The sequence below is a fragment of the Haliotis asinina genome, chromosome 6, assembly GCF_037392515.1.
Source record: "Haliotis asinina isolate JCU_RB_2024 chromosome 6, JCU_Hal_asi_v2, whole genome shotgun sequence".
In the NCBI taxonomy this organism is placed as follows: domain Eukaryota; kingdom Metazoa; phylum Mollusca; class Gastropoda; order Lepetellida; family Haliotidae; genus Haliotis; species Haliotis asinina.
The window spans coordinates 42,662,258-42,683,390 of NC_090285.1; the positions used below are offsets into that span (position 1 = coordinate 42,662,258).

Here is a 21,133-nt window from a genome sequence, read left to right on the forward strand (position 1 = left end):
GCACACAAACGGGGCGCGAACCCCAGTATGTAGAGTAAGATGGACATCTATTATACAAGACGCTGTACAGAACGATACCAGCAGTCGATCGTCACAGATTAACTATTTTTGCCTGCCACGATTAACCCGACTTTCTTGACATCACGACAGTATGGGCCGTCATCGTTTTCATATTAATTTTATTCGAAAAACAACATAGGCTGCATGCACGATCTCTATTGGGCGGGCGAAAACTGGATGTTTGGGGCGAGGGGGCGGGCGAAGTAGTGTGTCCTTTCTCGCAGCAGATGCGCACAGAAACAGCGTTCATATGTATCACAAGTACCAAATACTTGCCAGATACTGTAAAGATAACACTCCAACATGAAAACACATGATTGTGTAAACCCACTGAAAATGCGAGGATGCTGTTTGATCGCAATGTCCCTTCCCCACTACCCCGTGTGTATATGTAGCCGAAGTTTGCCTGTGAGCGTTGTCTACGGCCATACCACGTTGAAAACACCGGTTCTCGTCCGATCACCGAAGTTAAGCAACGTCGGGCCCGGATAGTACTTGGATGGGTGACCGCCTGGGAACACCGGGTGCAGTAGACATTTTCATTTTCTCCTTTTTTATGTATATTTTATTTTATTTGTTTGTATTTCCACCACAAGGTGCATGTGTATCATTGACATCGGAAAGTCATGATACATTCTATTTCGTTTTGAATGGGCAAACTCCTGCATGCCTGAATATGCTTGTGAACGATTTGTTCTTACACACTTACATACCGAGGACTTTTCAGTTATACTTCTCACCATTTTCCCCCGTCAGTTCACTCGACTACTCATCATCTACTCTGAAGGCATGTATGTTTCATTCGCCACATGAAAGTGTCACTGTACTCCGACAATCAAACATGTCATTTACGATCTTACTTTCGTATATTAAAGGCTGCTTATGTCACATCACAATGTTGTTTGTATCAGGTCTCAGCGCACAACTCTTTGCCTATGCAGATGAGATAATAAGGAAAAGGTAAATCGCATTGAACGCCTGCTATAGGATTCACTGGTTTGCTGTAGGAAAATTACTTTCAAATCTGTGACAGCAAGCCCACAGTGATTCCCTGCTTTCTAAACACACATGGCATGACGATGCGGCTGGGTGGTGAATCAGTCAGCTATTTTATGTTTGCAGTTCTAGCTAGGTCACGCAGACGTACTTTACATGTATTAGACAGTATTTCCGTACCTTTACTTTGACACATAACAGCAGTGTTGCAGGCATTGGGGCGAATGTCAAACGCACACGCCTCACACGACCAAGGGTGCACAACTCTTGTCGCCCTAGTCCTGCATGGGCGAGGTGTGTGTCGGTAAAACACCCGGTGGATGTCAACGTGCTTGTGGAGCTACATGTACACACATAAAAGGAAATCTGTATTGACGATATCTGATATCATCAACACTTTACATGATACATATACAATTTGCATTCTTTGCTTCACATCTTGCTTTGTTTATGTTAAACTTTTGTAGTCTTTGCGTTTATTTTCCTTTGTTTATTTTAGGGTCGGGTATCTGGCTTGAGTGTAATGTGTATGTGGGGTTATGTATTTTGATGGGGCTGGATCTAAGTGAAACAAAACAAGACACACCGGCCATTAGATGGGGTAGGGTTTGGAACGCCCACTATCATATCAATGTAGGAACATACTTATCAAATCCTTCTTTGCTCAATGCTGTATATGCTTTTGCTCAATGTATATGGTTTTACCGACACCTACCTTGGGCAACGGTTTCTTTGCCTCACCTTTACGGTTAAGGCTCATTTTGTAATTATGATCAGTCTAAGCCATCATTCACACTATACCTGCTATCGCTGACACGCATTCTTTGTTATTTCTATGCTGCTGAAATAAATGGCATTGTTTTGTTATCAGTGTTTTCAAGTTTTCTTTTGGGGTATTTGGATGGCCCTGAAAAGGGCCTTTGGACCACAGAAATGTGGAGCGAAGGCGAGACAAAGAGACCTTAGGCCTTCTTTGGCTTGGTGGCCTTCTTCTTGGGGGTCTTGACCTTCTTGGGTTTGGCAGCTGCCTTCTTAGGGGTCTTTGCCTTCTTGGGCTTGGCTGCAGCTTTCACCTTCTTTGGTGACTTGGCGGCCTTCTTAGCGGCTGTCTTTGGCTTCTTGGCAGCAACTGGCTTCTTGACTTTCTTGGGAGATTTGGCAGCCTTCTTTGGCTTGGCAGCAGGCTTAGCCTTCTTGGGTTTTTCGGCTTTCTTCACCTCGCCAAGACGGAAGGACCCAGCAGCTCCAGTTCCCTTTGATTGCTTCAGTGCACCATTCTTGACTCCATTTTTCAAAGCAACCTTGACGCGAGCATTGATGGCGACCTGGTTGTCACCAACTTTGTAGTTGGCCAGGATGTATTTCAGTATAGCCTGTCGGGAAGAACCACCCCTCTCCTTCAAGGATGAAATAGCTTTCTTGATCATATCCACATAGGTGGGATGTGCGGCAACCTTCTTCGGCTTGGCAGCAGCTTTCTTCTTGGGAGTCTTGACAGCAGCGGGGGCAGCAGCAACATCAGCCATAGTGGTAGGTTTGAGTGCAGAAAGTCACGTCAGCTACAAACGGAGCACGGAGAGCGAATGCCTCTCCCCGACAGCCAGCCCGGGTGATACTACAGAGGCGCGGACGTCGGAGGAGACACCCTGCATGTTGTGGCTGCTAGCTGCTAGCTGCTAGCTCGGGAGCGTGTGTGCTTTCTCGTGCATTTGTATCCGAATAATCACTTCTTAATCGAGGAAAGTTTCTATTTTAACTTCATGACTGGATGCAAAAATCATTTGGCTACATGTCTGTTACAATAACAACACTCACAGGTGAATGGTGAAGCCACACGGGCTATTTTCAGTGAAGCCATCGAGGCAAAAATGTAGACATCGTTCGTTTCAAAAGTACATTTCGAGGCTTTAGACTCAAATTCAATCATTTCAAATGTTGTATGTCGTTTCTCAAGATATCTAACTATGAAGGTAAACCCCAACATAACTCATTACTGCCTCTCAGACGCTAAAACAAGCACCCAAACAAAGGCAATGAAGCACGTTTATCTGACAAGTTCGCCATTTTGCGAGAGAAAACATTCGACACTGTTACTGAACACATGATCTGGGGCACTACATTTACTGTTGAAATTTGCTTTTTGCCTCATAAGTAAGTAGCTAGGATGTTTCTTTCAATGAAACGGTGTTCCAAGACGCGAATCTCGGCACACAAACGGGGCGCGAACCCCAGTATGTAGAGTAAGATGGACATCTATACACCTGGAAATTAATCAAGCAACACCCCAATTTTTTCTATTGGAGCAACTTTGAAGTGTTCTGACAATCAAAATATGCCGGGTTGATATAGTTTGACACTTTTTTATTCAACAGACGATCTCTGACAAACAACTTAAAGGGAAAAAGTATCAAGACTTTGCTTTATTGCAACGAAATCCAAATTCTTAAAACTGTCTTAAATTCATGAAAAAATGGACACAATTTACTATTCATCCACAGACGTTGTTGTCAGGTGTATTAACACAAATGTCACATGGAAAGAAAGAACAGTCATCTGAGAGTCTGCACACCGACTTTCATCAATATCTAGTGTGTCCTCCCTGCGCACGCACCACCGATTCCAGACGCCTCCTCATTCCTTGGATGAGTCTCCGGATCTGATTCTGGGGGATCCTGTTCCACTCCTCATGCAGGGCAGCCGTCAATTCGTTGAGATTATGGACTGGTGGGTCTCTCTGCCTCACACGACGGCCAATAAAGTCCCACAAATGTTCAATGGGGTTGAGGTCAGGGCTCATGGCAGGCCATGGAATTCTGTCAATTGCATTTTGCCGCAAAAAATCATTTACAGCATGCGCCCTGTGAGGTCTAGCATTGTCGTCCATAAATATGGGTCTCGTTGCCAGAGGATGGTTCTCAAAATGAGGTACCACAGCCCTGTCAAGAACCTCCTGTTGGTAACGAACACCGTTAAGGTTGCCACGGATGGTAATGATATCCAACTTGCAGTTCATGGAAATGCACCCCCATACCATAACGGAACCTCCCCCAAAGGCCACAGTCTCCTGGATGTTCCGTGGAGCCATTGCTGTGTTCCTCTGCCTCCAGACCCGAGTACGACCGTCCACCATGTGCAGCAAGAACCGGCTCTCATCTGAGAAATGGACCTTCCTCCAAGAGGCAATGTTCCAGTGCAAACGGTCATTACACCAGGCCAGTCGGGCTGCCTTATGGGCTGGAGACAGTCTGGGTCGCTTGATTGGCCTCCTTGCCCGGTATCCTGCAGCTTTCAGACGATTCCGAACAGTCCTGTTCGAGATGGGTCTCCCTGGAAGCCACTCCTGTCTCAACCGAGAGCTCGAGTCGAAGGACCTGCGCCGTACAAGTCTCAGTAAAGCTCTGTCCTCCCGGACTGTGGTCTTCCTGGGTCTTCCTGGTCTAGGCAGGTCTTTAACTTCATTAGTGGCCCGGTATTTTTTCAAAAGTTTTGAAATTATGGAATGATGTCGTCCGATTTGAGTCCCGATTTGTCTTAGAGACATACCAGCATTCCTCATGCCGATTATTTGCCAACGAGTGGCCTCTGATAATTTCCTACGTGCCATGACATTGAAATGAATGAAAAACCGAATGCAATCGACAACCTGCGCTTGTAAACACCCCAGGGAAAAAGTGCATTTTTCGAAAGTTGAGGTTAAAGCAATGCACGTGCGCTGTGCAAGCTTCACGCGCGTCATATCAACCCATGAAAAGCTCATGCTGTATGTCAATACATCAAAATTGAATAATCAATCATCAAAATTACTTCGTTAAACTTTGTTAAGTTTTTATGTGTCTTTGAATTTGGTGTTGCTTAATTAATTTCCATATGTATATTATACAAGACGCTGTACAGAACGATACCAGCAGTCGATCGTCACAGATTAACTATTTTTGCCTGCCACGATTAACCCGACTTTCTTGACATCACGACAGTATGGGCCGTCATCGTTTTCATATTAATTTTATTCGAAAAACAACATAGGCTGCATGCACGATCTCTATTGGGCGGGCGAAAACTGGATGTTTGGGGCGAGGGGGCGGGCGAAGTAGTGTGTCCTTTCTCGCAGCAGATGCGCACAGAAACAGCGTTCATATGTATCACAAGTACCAAATACTTGCCAGATACTGTAAAGATAACACTCCAACATGAAAACACATGATTGTGTAAACCCACTGAAAATGCGAGGATGCTGTTTGATTGCAATGTCCCTTCCCCACTACCCCGTGTGTATATGTAGCCGAAGTTTGCCTGTGAGCGTTGTCTACGGCCATACCACGTTGAAAACACCGGTTCTCGTCCGATCACCGAAGTTAAGCAACGTCGGGCCCGGATAGTACTTGGATGGGTGACCGCCTGGGAACACCGGGTGCAGTAGACATTTTCATTTTCTCCTTTTTTATGTATATTTTTTTTTATTTGTTTGTATTTCCACCACAAGGTGCATGTGTATCATTGACATCGGAAAGTCATGATACATTCTATTTCGTTTTGAATGGGCAAACTCCTGCATGCCTGAATATGCTTGTGAACGATTTGTTCTTACACACTTACATACCGAGGACTTTTCAGTTATACTTCTCACCATTTTCCCCCGTCAGTTCACTCGACTACTCATCATCTACTCTGAAGGCATGTATGTTTCATTCGCCACATGAAAGTGTCACTGTACTCCGACAATCAAACATGTCATTTACGATCTTACTTTCGTATATTAAAGGCTGCTTATGTCACATCACAATGTTGTTTGTATCAGGTCTCAGCGCACAACTCTTTGCCTATGCAGATGAGATAATAAGGAAAAGGTAAATCGCATTGAACGCCTGCTATAGGATTCACTGGTTTGCTGTAGGAAAATTACTTTCAAATCTGTGACAGCAAGCCCACAGTGATTCCCTGCTTTCTAAACACACATGGCATGACGATGCGGCTGGGTGGTGAATCAGTCAGCTATTTTATGTTTGCAGTTCTAGCTAGGTCACGCAGACGTACTTTACATGTATTAGACAGTATTTCCGTACCTTTACTTTGACACATAACAGCAGTGTTGCAGGCATTGGGGCGAATGTCAAACGCACACGCCTCACACGACCAAGGGTGCACAACTCTTGTCGCCCTAGTCCTGCATGGGCGAGGTGTGTGTCGGTAAAACACCCGGTGGATGTCAACGTGCTTGTGGAGCTACATGTACACACATAAAAGGAAATCTGTATTGACGATATCTGATATCATCAACACTTTACATGATACATATACAATTTGCATTCTTTGCTTCACATCTTGCTTTGTTTATGTTAAACTTTTGTAGTCTTTGCGTTTATTTTCCTTTGTTTATTTTAGGGTCGGGTATCTGGCTTGAGTGTAATGTGTATGTGGGGTTATGTATTTTGATGGGGCTGGATCTAAGTGAAACAAAACAAGACACACCGGCCATTAGATGGGGTAGGGTTTGGAACGCCCACTATCATATCAATGTAGGAACATACTTATCAAATCCTTCTTTGCTCAATGCTGTATATGCTTTTGCTCAATGTATATGGTTTTACCGACACCTACCTTGGGCAACGGTTTCTTTGCCTCACCTTTACGGTTAAGGCTCATTTTGTAATTATGATCAGTCTAAGCCATCATTCACACTATACCTGCTATCGCTGACACGCATTCTTTGTTATTTCTATGCTGCTGAAATAAATGGCATTGTTTTGTTATCAGTGTTTTCAAGTTTTCTTTTGGGGTATTTGGATGGCCCTGAAAAGGGCCTTTGGACCACAGAAATGTGGAGCGAAGGCGAGACAAAGAGACCTTAGGCCTTCTTTGGCTTGGTGGCCTTCTTCTTGGGGGTCTTGACCTTCTTGGGTTTGGCAGCTGCCTTCTTAGGGGTCTTTGCCTTCTTGGGCTTGGCTGCAGCTTTCACCTTCTTTGGTGACTTGGCGGCCTTCTTAGCGGCTGTCTTTGGCTTCTTGGCAGCAACTGGCTTCTTGACTTTCTTGGGAGATTTGGCAGCCTTCTTTGGCTTGGCAGCAGGCTTAGCCTTCTTGGGTTTTTCGGCTTTCTTCACCTCGCCAAGACGGAAGGACCCAGCAGCTCCAGTTCCCTTTGATTGCTTCAGTGCACCATTCTTGACTCCATTTTTCAAAGCAACCTTGACGCGAGCATTGATGGCGACCTGGTTGTCACCAACTTTGTAGTTGGCCAGGATGTATTTCAGTATAGCCTGTCGGGAAGAACCACCCCTCTCCTTCAAGGATGAAATAGCTTTCTTGATCATATCCACATAGGTGGGATGTGCGGCAACCTTCTTCGGCTTGGCAGCAGCTTTCTTCTTGGGAGTCTTGACAGCAGCGGGGGCAGCAGCAACATCAGCCATAGTGGTAGGTTTGAGTGCAGAAAGTCACGTCAGCTACAAACGGAGCACGGAGAGCGAATGCCTCTCCCCGACAGCCAGCCCGGGTGATACTACAGAGGCGCGGACGTCGGAGGAGACACCCTGCATGTTGTGGCTGCTAGCTGCTAGCTCGGGAGCGTGTGTGCTTTCTCGTGCATTTGTATCCGAATAATCACTTCTTAATCGAGGAAAGTTTCTATTTTAACTTCATGACTGGATGCAAAAATCATTTGGCTACATGTCTGTTACAATAACAACACTCACAGGTGAATGGTGAAGCCACACGGGCTATTTTCAGTGAAGCCATCGAGGCAAAAATGTAGACATCGTTCGTTTCAAAAGTACATTTCGAGGCTTTAGACTCAAATTCAATCATTTCAAATGTTGTATGTCGTTTCTCAAGATATCTAACTATGAAGGTAAACCCCAACATAACTCATTACTGCCTCTCAGACGCTAAAACAAGCACCCAAACAAAGGCAATGAAGCACGTTTATCTGACAAGTTCGCCATTTTGCGAGAGAAAACATTCGACACTGTTACTGAACACATGATCTGGGGCACTACATTTACTGTTGAAATTTGCTTTTTGCCTCATAAGTAAGTAGCTAGGATGTTTCTTTCAATGAAACGGTGTTCCAAGACGCGAATCTCGGCACACAAACGGGGCGCGAACCCCAGTATGTAGAGTAAGATGGACATCTATTATACAAGACGCTGTACAGAACGATACCAGCAGTCGATCGTCACAGATTAACTATTTTTGCCTGCCACGATTAACCCGACTTTCTTGACATCACGACAGTATGGGCCGTCATCGTTTTCATATTAATTTTATTCGAAAAACAACATAGGCTGCATGCACGATCTCTATTGGGCGGGCGAAAACTGGATGTTTGGGGCGAGGGGGCGGGCGAAGTAGTGTGTCCTTTCTCGCAGCAGATGCGCACAGAAACAGCGTTCATATGTATCACAAGTACCAAATACTTGCCAGATACTGTAAAGATAACACTCCAACATGAAAACACATGATTGTGTAAACCCACTGAAAATGCGAGGATGCTGTTTGATTGCAATGTCCCTTCCCCACTACCCCGTGTGTATATGTAGCCGAAGTTTGCCTGTGAGCGTTGTCTACGGCCATACCACGTTGAAAACACCGGTTCTCGTCCGATCACCGAAGTTAAGCAACGTCGGGCCCGGATAGTACTTGGATGGGTGACCGCCTGGGAACACCGGGTGCAGTAGACATTTTCATTTTCTCCTTTTTTATGTATATTTTTTTTTATTTGTTTGTATTTCCACCACAAGGTGCATGTGTATCATTGACATCGGAAAGTCATGATACATTCTATTTCGTTTTGAATGGGCAAACTCCTGCATGCCTGAATATGCTTGTGAACGATTTGTTCTTACACACTTACATACCGAGGACTTTTCAGTTATACTTCTCACCATTTTCCCCCGTCAGTTCACTCGACTACTCATCATCTACTCTGAAGGCATGTATGTTTCATTCGCCACATGAAAGTGTCACTGTACTCCGACAATCAAACATGTCATTTACGATCTTACTTTCGTATATTAAAGGCTGCTTATGTCACATCACAATGTTGTTTGTATCAGGTCTCAGCGCACAACTCTTTGCCTATGCAGATGAGATAATAAGGAAAAGGTAAATCGCATTGAACGCCTGCTATAGGATTCACTGGTTTGCTGTAGGAAAATTACTTTCAAATCTGTGACAGCAAGCCCACAGTGATTCCCTGCTTTCTAAACACACATGGCATGACGATGCGGCTGGGTGGTGAATCAGTCAGCTATTTTATGTTTGCAGTTCTAGCTAGGTCACGCAGACGTACTTTACATGTATTAGACAGTATTTCCGTACCTTTACTTTGACACATAACAGCAGTGTTGCAGGCATTGGGGCGAATGTCAAACGCACACGCCTCACACGACCAAGGGTGCACAACTCTTGTCGCCCTAGTCCTGCATGGGCGAGGTGTGTGTCGGTAAAACACCCGGTGGATGTCAACGTGCTTGTGGAGCTACATGTACACACATAAAAGGAAATCTGTATTGACGATATCTGATATCATCAACACTTTACATGATACATATACAATTTGCATTCTTTGCTTCACATCTTGCTTTGTTTATGTTAAACTTTTGTAGTCTTTGCGTTTATTTTCCTTTGTTTATTTTAGGGTCGGGTATCTGGCTTGAGTGTAATGTGTATGTGGGGTTATGTATTTTGATGGGGCTGGATCTAAGTGAAACAAAACAAGACACACCGGCCATTAGATGGGGTAGGGTTTGGAACGCCCACTATCATATCAATGTAGGAACATACTTATCAAATCCTTCTTTGCTCAATGCTGTATATGCTTTTGCTCAATGTATATGGTTTTACCGACACCTACCTTGGGCAACGGTTTCTTTGCCTCACCTTTACGGTTAAGGCTCATTTTGTAATTATGATCAGTCTAAGCCATCATTCACACTATACCTGCTATCGCTGACACGCATTCTTTGTTATTTCTATGCTGCTGAAATAAATGGCATTGTTTTGTTATCAGTGTTTTCAAGTTTTCTTTTGGGGTATTTGGATGGCCCTGAAAAGGGCCTTTGGACCACAGAAATGTGGAGCGAAGGCGAGACAAAGAGACCTTAGGCCTTCTTTGGCTTGGTGGCCTTCTTCTTGGGGGTCTTGACCTTCTTGGGTTTGGCAGCTGCCTTCTTAGGGGTCTTTGCCTTCTTGGGCTTGGCTGCAGCTTTCACCTTCTTTGGTGACTTGGCGGCCTTCTTAGCGGCTGTCTTTGGCTTCTTGGCAGCAACTGGCTTCTTGACTTTCTTGGGAGATTTGGCAGCCTTCTTTGGCTTGGCAGCAGGCTTAGCCTTCTTGGGTTTTTCGGCTTTCTTCACCTCGCCAAGACGGAAGGACCCAGCAGCTCCAGTTCCCTTTGATTGCTTCAGTGCACCATTCTTGACTCCATTTTTCAAAGCAACCTTGACGCGAGCATTGATGGCGACCTGGTTGTCACCAACTTTGTAGTTGGCCAGGATGTATTTCAGTATAGCCTGTCGGGAAGAACCACCCCTCTCCTTCAAGGATGAAATAGCTTTCTTGATCATATCCACATAGGTGGGATGTGCGGCAACCTTCTTCGGCTTGGCAGCAGCTTTCTTCTTGGGAGTCTTGACAGCAGCTGGGGCAGCAGCAACATCAGCCATAGTGGTAGGTTTGAGTGCAGAAAGTCACGTCAGCTACAAACGGAGCACGGAGAGCGAATGCCTCTCCCCGTTCGTTCGTTAGTTCGTTAGTTTAGTGCTTTTGAGGTCGCCTTCGCCGGTTGGCATGTCGGCAGACCTATCCCTCCTTGGGATGCGTGGGGTGTCCCTCTTTGGGACGCATGGTTGCGGACGTGGTTGTGGCTGCCAAGGGCTGGGGGTGTCCCACTTTGGGACGCATGGGCCGTTGCTGGTGTCGGTGCTTGATGGGGGAGTGGGGTACACAGTGGCCTGTGTAATGGGTTTTTTTTTTTTTTTTTTTTTTTTTTTTTTTTTTTTTTTTTTTTTTTTTTTTCGTACGGGAGTAGACACGGCCACTCCCCTCGCTATTTGCTGGGGAGTAGACACGGCTACTCCCCGACTTCACCCTGGGAGTGGGCACGGCCATTCCCCTCGCTATCTACTGGGGAGTAGGCACGGCTACTCTCCGACTTCACCCTGGGAGTGGGCACGGCCACTCCCCTCGCTATCTGTTGGGGAGTAGACACGGCCACTCCCCGACTTCATCCTGGGAATGGGCACGGCCACTCCCCTCGCTATCTGTTGGGGAGTAGACACGGCCACTCCCCGACTTCATCCTGGGAGTGGGCACGGCCACTCCTCTGGCTATCTGCTGGGGAGTAGACACGGCCACTCTCCGGCTTGACCCTGAGAGCGGGCACGGCCACTCCCTTAGCTCTCTGCCGGGGAGTGGACGCAGCCACTCCCTCCCATACCTGCTTCTGGAGCGGATATGGCCTCTCCATTGTGGTTACCTATGCTTACCTTGTTCTGTTTTTGTCCCTCCTTGGGACGCATGTGGTTGTTAATTGCCGACGGTTGTGTTGCACACGTGCAATGGTCCCAGACTATGGTGGGGAGTTTCAAACCATGGTGCGGTTGGGTTGAGACCTTGGGGATGGGAGCTTGGGTGCAATAATATCCCTGTGTATGTAACAAACCGGAGGACTGGCTGATTGATATAATTTCTCTATATATACTGACATAGTTCACTGTCCAGAAGAAAGTTTGCTAGTGGCTTATACATTGAATGGTGCTCCGTGTGAGCCAGCAACTGCTTTGCTGTCAACGTATCTAGTTTGGTTTCTTCTTTAAGTGTCTGCCTGATCGTGTCAAATCGTAGGCAGTCCAGCATGATATGAGGGACGGTGGCCTTGGTGTGGCATGTTTGACAGTCTTTGTATGAGGTTTTGGTGGTACCTAGCCTCAGGCGTGTGATCATAATATCCACTCGCCTGTTTTGTGAGGGGCCTGGTAGCTTCCCTTTCACACTGGGGCGGAGTTGATGTAACCATCTGCCTTTGTCTGAGGTGTCCCATAGCCTCTGCCACTTGCTAGTGATTGAATTCTGGATCATACTTCGGATTTCGCTTTTTGAATAGGGATGTTCCAGTGACACATTCAATTCTAGCGCCTGTCTGGCTAGTTTGTCCGCTCTCTCATTGCCGGGTATACCAACGTGAGATGGTATCCAGCACAGCGTGACCTCCTTCTCATTTTCCTGTCTTAGTTTCTGAATGAGAACCAGGATCTCATGGATGGTGTCGGGTCTACTACTGGAGTGCTTGGTTGCCAGTGACTGTATTGCACTGAGTGAGTCTGAGAGGATAACCACTCTTCTCTCATGTAGGTTGCGACAATACCTAAGTGCATGGTGTATGGCTTCCAGCTCTGCAGTGTAGACCGATTGACCGTCCGGCAGGCGTGCCGAGATTGTGTGGTTGGAGGTGGCTGTGTGGATGAGGATACCGTAGGCGGTTCTGTTTCTCACGGGATCTTTTGATCCGTCAGTATATATGTGCGCCGAGTCCTCGTAAACCGTGTCAATCCTACTGAGCGCTCTGACACGTAGTAGCATTGGATTCTCACTTTTAGGCGGTTCATTTGTGAGAGTGGTGTCGACATTTGGAGACCGGAGTCTCCATGGAGGACATTGCACTGTCATTGGTTGGGTTGGAGGTTCTACCTGGTCGCATCCATGCTCTCGCCTTAGCTGGATGACCCTGAGCCCACCTGGCGTTGTGTTGGGTCTCTTTTTAAGCCACGCTTTGGTTCTACCAGAGTAGAGTTTCTCCTCCCACAACCTAGTGACGAGTGGATTGGAGCAGCGACTCCAATAGTTCAATGTCAGTTTCTCTCGCCTGAGATGGAGTGGTAGCTCCCCAGTTTCCACTAATAGGGCCTGGTGGGAGGTACAGGTCGCCGCGCCTGTGACCAGTTTAAGAGCTTGGTATTGAATGTTTTCAAGCCGGCTCAGAGCCGATTGGGAAGCACTGTGGTAGGCTTCGCACCCATAGTCTATTTTACTCCTGATTAGGGACTTATAGAGGGTCAAGAGTGTTTCACTATTCGCTCCCCATGAGCTGCCGGATACAGCTCTCATAGCGTTGAGGTCCTTCTGACAACTCTGGGTGATATTGTCTATATGTTTGGCCCAGGTGAGATGTTGATCGAAGGTTACCCCGAGAAACTTGGCTGATTTCTCAAATTTGACCTCTTTGCCCTTGAGTTTTAGACAGGGTGTGTGGCTTACACGGCAACCCTTACGCTTGAAAACCACTCCTACTGTTTTCTCAGGCGAGATAGTGAAACCCCATTTGTCGCACCATTGTTCCACCCCATCGAGAGCTTCCCTGAGTTGAGCCTGGATCTTGGATAGCTCTCGATGTCTGACCCATACAGCCCCGTCATCGGCGAACTTAGAGGTGTTGGTGTAACTGTCCCGTGGGACGTGTTCAAATAGGTCGTCAATCATGATATTGAATAGCGTGGGACTGATAATGCTTCCTTGCGGTGTGCCATTATCTAACCTGTGTCGCTCAGACAGGTGGTCCCCGAGGAGGACTGATATCGACCTTTCTTGCAAAAAACTTTGAACATAATTTGCCATTTTCCCTCGTACACCAACATTCTCTAGTTTAAGGAGGAGTCCATCGTGCCATACCATGTCAAATGCTTTGCTGAAGTCTAGGAAGACAGCAGCTAGGTACTCTTTCTTGACTTGGGCTAATCTTATATCACTTTCCAGTCGGAAAATGTGGTCAAGACATGAGCGGTTTGATCTAAACCCGCTTTGGTCATGAGATAGGTGTCCGTTTGTTTCAAGGTGATGCTTTAGGCGTATATTCACCATTGCCTCCATACTCTTGCACAGATTTGATGTTAGGGATATTGGGCGATATGAGTTGGCGGACGCCTTCTCCTTTCCTGGTTTGAGCAGAGGTATGACTGCCGCATGTTTCCATGCTGCAGGTACCTCCCCCCTATCCCATATCAGATTGTACAATTGTACGACGACTTTGGCTACGCTGTCAGGCAACCTTTTTAGCATCTCATAGCTGACCATGTCCTCTCCGGGACTAGTACCTTTTTTGTGGTGTATGGCAGTTCTGAACTCCTCCACACTGAAGCATTGATTATAGGCATGCTGTTCGCCTGGGGGCTGTTTGGGCCGTTGCGGTGGCTTCTCTGACTTTGTAAACTCTTCAGAGAAGTTGTTGCTGCTACTGACAGAGGCAAAGTGGGTGGCTAAGATACTGGCTTTTTCCGGTATGGAAGTAGCCCCTGTTATCTTGGGATTGCAAGCGGACTTGCGTTTCCCTCTGATAGCATGTATCTTTTGCCAGACCTGTTTACTGTTTGTTTTGTGGTTGAGCGATCCACAGAACTTTTGCCATGAGTCAGCTCTGGCCTGATCAATGAGATCTTTAACTTTTTTCCTGGCTTCTCGGACTTGTCCTACGGCAGATTTGTCCCTTTGTAACCTGTTTAGAGCCTTTTTCCTAATGCGTCTAGCTTTGGCTATTTCCTCATTCCACCATGGGACGGCACGGGAGCCGTGTTTTGGCTGGGTGAGAGGTATTGAAGCCCGGGCCGCTTTGTATATAGCTGACGTTAGGTTGAGGCTGAAGGTTTCGATATCATCAGAGATGATTTCAGACGGGTCCAATTTATTGCATTCCGTACTGAATAGGGACCAATCTGCTTTGGAGAAGTTCCACCGCTCTCTAGGATTTATGTGGTGGTCGCATAGAGGAGGTGTGCCAAGGTGTGTGATGCACGGATAGTGATCACTTCCCATACTGTCATCATGGACCTGCCATTGGCAATCGTGGGCTAGGTCGTTTGTGGCAATAGCAAGATCTAGGCCTGTCCATCCGCCCCTGATGGGACAATGTCTAGTTGGAGAGCCGTCATTCAGAATTATGAGTCCTCGTGACTCCACCCAGTCCTCCACCATCCTGCCGAAGCAGTCTGAGTGTTTGGCTCCTTCGTCCCACAGCGGGCTGTGGGCGTTGAAGTCGCCGAGGATTAGGCCTGAATGCCCGACCAGGTCCATGAGTTTGTTAAGCTCGTGGATGTTGGTGGGTTCGGCAGTCCTGTGATAGACATTTGCGATTTTGATTTCTTTGCTATTTGCCAACGTGACTGAGATGACTTGGGTTTCAAGGCTTCCCACCTCTGATACGACCATACTGGATGTACAATTGTCGGCGACAAAAGTAACCAGTCCACCACCTGTCCGCCCCGTTCTATCTTTGCGGTATTGTATGAAGCCAGGCATGTTAAAGTTTGTTCTCTTCCCCAGTTTCGCTTCTTGAATTAGAATAACGTGGGGTGTCAGTGCCTTTTGCTGAACTAGGGCTTTGAGTTCGTGGCCGTTTGACCTCAGGCCGTTGGCATTCCATTGCAGTATTTTTAGGTACATGATGACAGTATTTGCCCAAGCTTTTTAATTGAGATTGTTAATCTGCTGTTTGAGATAGGTTGCAGATTGCCCGTAGGACAGCAGTTTGGTGGCCAGTTCCCATAGAATAATGAGATTTGACCCCTCATTGCTGTCCTGTCGTGTGCCTAGTTTGAGTAAGGCGGCACAAACGAATTCAACCAGTGTGTCTGGGATTGTCTGGTTGTGGGCTGCTTGGGTGCTGTCTGTACCTGGTCCAGCATGCCTAACGCCGTTTTGTGTGGTCTCAACGGTGTTGGGAGCCACTTTTGTTTGGCCTTTTTTGCCCCGTTTGCCTCTTGGCCTTCTCCGCTTGGGTTTGGTTTTACCCTCACCCTTGACACTGGTTGCCGCAGTGTCGTTTCGATTCTGTGGCTTGGCGGTTGACTTATCCTCATTTCCCGCCTTACCGCTTCCCTTAGCCGCTTGTGCGTGCTTTTTTTGTAAAGTCTCCGTGTTTAGACTTTTCCTTTTAGTCTGCCTGCTCCTGCAGAAGTTCGAGAGGGCTGAGTGCCCTTGAACTTTGCAGTTCCTGCAATAGGGTGAGCAGTTGCCCTTGCAGACACTCTCTGGCTTGGAGCATGTCCTGCATTTTGCCTCGCTGCGACAATTTGCTTTCACATGTCCATAGCAGAGGCACTTCACGCACTGCTTGGGTCGCTTGAGGTAGGGTAGTGTTGCCACTACCTTACCTGCCACTCTGATCGTGTCTGGCACCTGTGTGCCTATTATGGTGAGTATTACTACTCTGGTGTTTTGCCCTTGGCTTTTAATCCTATACATGTCGCTGATAATAGGATCGCGCTGGGTTGGGTCGATTAGCTGCTGGTCGCTAATCTTCTTGTCTAGATGCACCGCGCATCTGGCGTGAGAGACCCACCCTGGCACTTTCCATATTACCGTTTCGCCAAGGATTTTGTTGGGGAGGCGTAAGGATTCATTTACGTTGTTGCCGCTGACAACGTATCCCCTGTTTGCTTTATTTATTTTGTGGATGGAGATGGACTTGCTAAGCTCCTCCTTAAGGGCTTGGGCAGTGACCCTGCTGGTGAGGGTGAGGTTGTAGTCTTTACAGTAGACTAGCCTCTCCCACGCCAGCTGTTTTGGAGGGTTAACCTTAGCCGGGGCTTTGGTTTGTTTAGCAGTGTCCTTGGATCTCTTAGAGTTCCTGATCCAAAGCTCATTTATCTGTTCCCTTTCCGACAAGCTGAGCCCGCTGAAACTGATTCCCCCTTCAGGCAATTTCATCGCGGCTTGCGCGTATGAGAAGTTTGCCGTTGCAAACTTTCTCTTTTTAGGGTTCTCAGTTTCTGGGCTGAAGTGCAGCTTTGTCTTCCCGGGACGGAGCTGGGCAAGTTCTCCGTTTTCCAGAGTAGAGCTGTCTCTTATGGGGTTGGGCATTCCCCTCTGAGGGCTGGGCATTCCCTCGGTTTCGGACTCAGAGTCCATTTCTATATTTGGTGGGGTAGTCACGGCTACCCCTATGTGTGTATGTTGGCCCCGAGAGCTGGGCGGGCTCTCGGGCTCGATCCCCGTGGGAGTCGAGTCCTGGCCAGGGGGCGGCATATCCCCATTTAGGCCAGTTGCCTCTCCGGGAGCAGACACGGCTGCTTCCCCCGTTTTGTTGGGAATAGTCACGGCTATTCCCTTTTTGTAACAGCGAGCTCCCCCTCGCTTCTTCTCCCTTCTTTTCTCTCTTTGGGGAGCAGACACGGCCACTCCCCTGCGTTTTGGGGTGGTCACGGCCACTCCCTTCTTATTTGGGGTGGACACGGCCATCCCCTTCCTCTCCTTGCAGGGAGTGTACACGGCCACTCCCTCCTTGTCACCATAGGGAGTGGACACGGCCACTTCCTTTCCTTCACTATTGGGGACGGACACGGCCGTCCCCCTCTTCCTCTCTTTGGGAGTGGACACGGCCACTCCCCCCGCTACACAAAAGGCAGTGGACACGGCCACTTCCTTAGCCTCACCGTGGGGGACGGACACGGCCGTCCCCCTCTTCCTCTCTTTGGGAGTGGACACGGCCATTCCCCCCGTTACACAAAAGGCAGTGGACACGGCCACTTCCTTAGCCTCACCGTGGGGGACGGACACGGCCGTCCCCCTCTTCCTCTCTTTGGGAGTGGACACGGCCACTCCCTTCGTTACCCCGTAGGGAGCGGACACGGCCGCTCCCTTAGCCTCGCCATTGGGGACGGACACGTCCGTCCCCTTTTCCCTCTCTTTGGGAGTGGACACGGCCACTCCCTTCCTCTCCTTCGCTTTATCATGTTTCCTGCTGTGGACCTGGGCGGTCACTAAGAAGGTGTTCCCTTCCATTTCTGGTCGGGAACAGTCCCTGTGAGATCCTCACAGCGACTTGCCTTCTTGGTTTTTTCCTTCTGCTTTCCTCCGAGGTCCTTCTAGCTTCGCAGCTGAGCTGCAGATGCCTCTCCCCGACAGCCAGCCCGGGTGATACTACAGAGGCGCGGACGTCGGAGGAGACACCCTGCATGTTGTGGCTGCTAGCTGCTAGCTCGGGAGCGTGTGTGCTTTCTCGTGCATTTGTATCCGAATAATCACTTCTTAATCGAGGAAAGTTTCTATTTTAACTTCATGACTGGATGCAAAAATCATTTGGCTACATGTCTGTTACAATAACAACACTCACAGGTGAATGGTGAAGCCACACGGGCTATTTTCAGTGAAGCCATCGAGGCAAAAATGTAGACATCGTTCGTTTCAAAAGTACATTTCGAGGCTTTAGACTCAAATTCAATCATTTCAAATGTTGTATGTCGTTTCTCAAGATATCTAACTATGAAGGTAAACCCCAACATAACTCATTACTGCCTCTCAGACGCTAAAACAAGCACCCAAACAAAGGCAATGAAGCACGTTTATCTGACAAGTTCGCCATTTTGCGAGAGAAAACATTCGACACTGTTACTGAACACATGATCTGGGGCACTACATTTACTGTTGAAATTTGCTTTTTGCCTCATAAGTAAGTAGCTAGGATGTTTCTTTCAATGAAACGGTGTTCCAAGACGCGAATCTCGGCACACAAACGGGGCGCGAACCCCAGTATGTAGAGTAAGATGGACATCTATTATACAAGACGCTGTACAGAACGATACCAGCAGTCGATCGTCACAGATTAACTATTTTTGCCTGCCACGATTAACCCGACTTTCTTGACATCACGACAGTATGGGCCGTCATCGTTTTCATATTAATTTTATTCGAAAAACAACATAGGCTGCATGCACGATCTCTATTGGGCGGGCGAAAACTGGATGTTTGGGGCGAGGGGGCGGGCGAAGTAGTGTGTCCTTTCTCGCAGCAGATGCGCACAGAAACAGCGTTCATATGTATCACAAGTACCAAATACTTGCCAGATACTGTAAAGATAACACTCCAACATGAAAACACATGATTGTGTAAACCCACTGAAAATGCGAGGATGCTGTTTGATCGCAATGTCCCTTCCCCACTACCCCGTGTGTATATGTAGCCGAAGTTTGCCTGTTAGCGTTGTCTACGGCCATACCACGTTGAAAACACCGGTTCTCGTCCGATCACCGAAGTTAAGCAACGTCGGGCCCGGATAGTACTTGGATGGGTGACCGCCTGGGAACACCGGGTGCAGTAGACATTTTCATTTTCTCCTTTTTTATGTATATTTTTTTTTATTTGTTTGTATTTCCACCACAAGGTGCATGTGTATCATTGACATCGGAAAGTCATGATACATTCTATTTCGTTTTGAATGGGCAAACTCCTGCATGCCTGAATATGCTTGTGAACGATTTGTTCTTACACACTTACATACCGAGGACTTTTCAGTTATACTTCTCACCATTTTCCCCCGTCAGTTCACTCGACTACTCATCATCTACTCTGAAGGCATGTATGTTTCATTCGCCACATGAAAGTGTCACTGTACTCCGACAATCAAACATGTCATTTACGATCTTACTTTCGTATATTAAAGGCTGCTTATGTCACATCACAATGTTGTTTGTATCAGGTCTCAGCGCACAACTCTTTGCCTATGCAGATGAGATAATAAGGAAAAGGTAAATCGCATTGAACGCCTGCTATAGGATTCACTGGTTTGCTGTAGGAAAATTACTTTCAAATCTGTGACAGCAAGCCCACAGTGATTCCCTGCTTTCTAAACACACATGGCATGACGATGCGGCTGGGTGGTGAATCAGTCAGCTATTTTATGTTTGCAGTTCTAGCTAGGTCACGCAGACGTACTTTACATGTATTAGACAGTATTTCCGTACCTTTACTTTGACACATAACAGCAGTGTTGCAGGCATTGGGACGAATGTCAAACGCACACGCCTCACACGACCAAGGGTGCACAACTCTTGTCGCCCTAGTCCTGCATGGGCGAGGTGTGTGTCGGTAAAACACCCGGTGGATGTCAACGTGCTTGTGGAGCTACATGTACACACATAAAAGGAAATCTGTATTGACGATATCTGATATCATCAACACTTTACATGATACATATACAATTTGCATTCTTTGCTTCACATCTTGCTTTGTTTATGTTAAACTTTTGTAGTCTTTGCGTTTATTTTCCTTTGTTTATTTTAGGGTCGGGTATCTGGCTTGAGTGTAATGTGTATGTGGGGTTATGTATTTTGATGGGGCTGGATCTAAGTGAAACAAAACAAGACACACCGGCCATTAGATGGGGTAGGGTTTGGAACGCCCACTATCATATCAATGTAGGAACATACTTATCAAATCCTTCTTTGCTCAATGCTGTATATGCTTTTGCTCAATGTATATGGTTTTACCGACACCTACCTTGGGCAACGGTTTCTTTGCCTCACCTTTACGGTTAAGGCTCATTTTGTAATTATGATCAGTCTAAGCCATCATTCACACTATACCTGCTATCGCTGACACGCATTCTTTGTTATTTCTATGCTGCTGAAATAAATGGCATTGTTTTGTTATCAGTGTTTTCAAGTTTTCTTTTGGGGTATTTGGATGGCCCTGAAAAGGGCCTTTGGACCACAGAAATGTGGAGCGAAGGCGAGACAAAGAGACCTTAGGCCTTCTTTGGCTTGGTGGCCTTCTTCTTGGGGGTCTTGACCTTCTTGGGTTTGGCAGCTGCCTTCTTAGGGGTCTTTGCCTTCTTGGGCTTGGCTGCAGCTTTCACCTTCTTTGGTGACTTGGCGGCCTTCTTAGCGGCTGTCTTTGGCTTCTTGGCAGCAACTGGCTTCTTGACTTTCTTGGGAGATTTGGCAGCCTTCTTTGGCTTGGCAGCAGGCTTAGCCTTCTTGGGTTTTTCGGCTTTCTTCACCTCGCCAAGACGGAAGGACCCAGCAGCTCCAGTTCCCTTTGATTGCTTCAGTGCACCATTCTTGACTCCATTTTTCAAAGCAACCTTGACGCGAGCATTGATGGCGACCTGGTTGTCACCAACTTTGTAGTTGGCCAGGATGTATTTCAGTATAGCCTGTCGGGAAGAACCACCCCTCTCCTTCAAGGATGAAATAGCTTTCTTGATCATATCCACATAGGTGGGATGTGCGGCAACCTTCTTCGGCTTGGCAGCAGCTTTCTTCTTGGGAGTCTTGACAGCAGCGGGGGCAGCAGCAACATCAGCCATAGTGGTA

The 21,133-nt window shown here is 47.2% G+C and overlaps 4 non-coding genes across 4 annotated transcripts; all 4 read left to right on the forward strand.

The window, feature by feature from the left end:
• The first annotated feature begins 477 nt into the window (after nucleotides 1-477).
• LOC137288382 (5S ribosomal RNA) lies at nucleotides 478-596 on the forward strand. Its single transcript, XR_010957156.1, has one exon. It is a non-coding gene; the product is annotated as a 5S ribosomal RNA (ribosomal RNA).
• Nucleotides 597-5,357: 4,761 nt separating this feature from the next.
• Nucleotides 5,358-5,476, forward strand: LOC137288383 (5S ribosomal RNA). Its single transcript, XR_010957157.1, has one exon. It is a non-coding gene; the product is annotated as a 5S ribosomal RNA (ribosomal RNA).
• Nucleotides 5,477-8,612: 3,136 nt separating this feature from the next.
• Nucleotides 8,613-8,731, forward strand: LOC137288384 (5S ribosomal RNA). Its single transcript, XR_010957158.1, has one exon. It is a non-coding gene; the product is annotated as a 5S ribosomal RNA (ribosomal RNA).
• Nucleotides 8,732-19,021: 10,290 nt separating this feature from the next.
• LOC137288385 (5S ribosomal RNA) lies at nucleotides 19,022-19,140 on the forward strand. The gene has a single exon (XR_010957159.1). It is a non-coding gene; the product is annotated as a 5S ribosomal RNA (ribosomal RNA).
• Nucleotides 19,141-21,133: the final 1,993 nt, after the last annotated feature.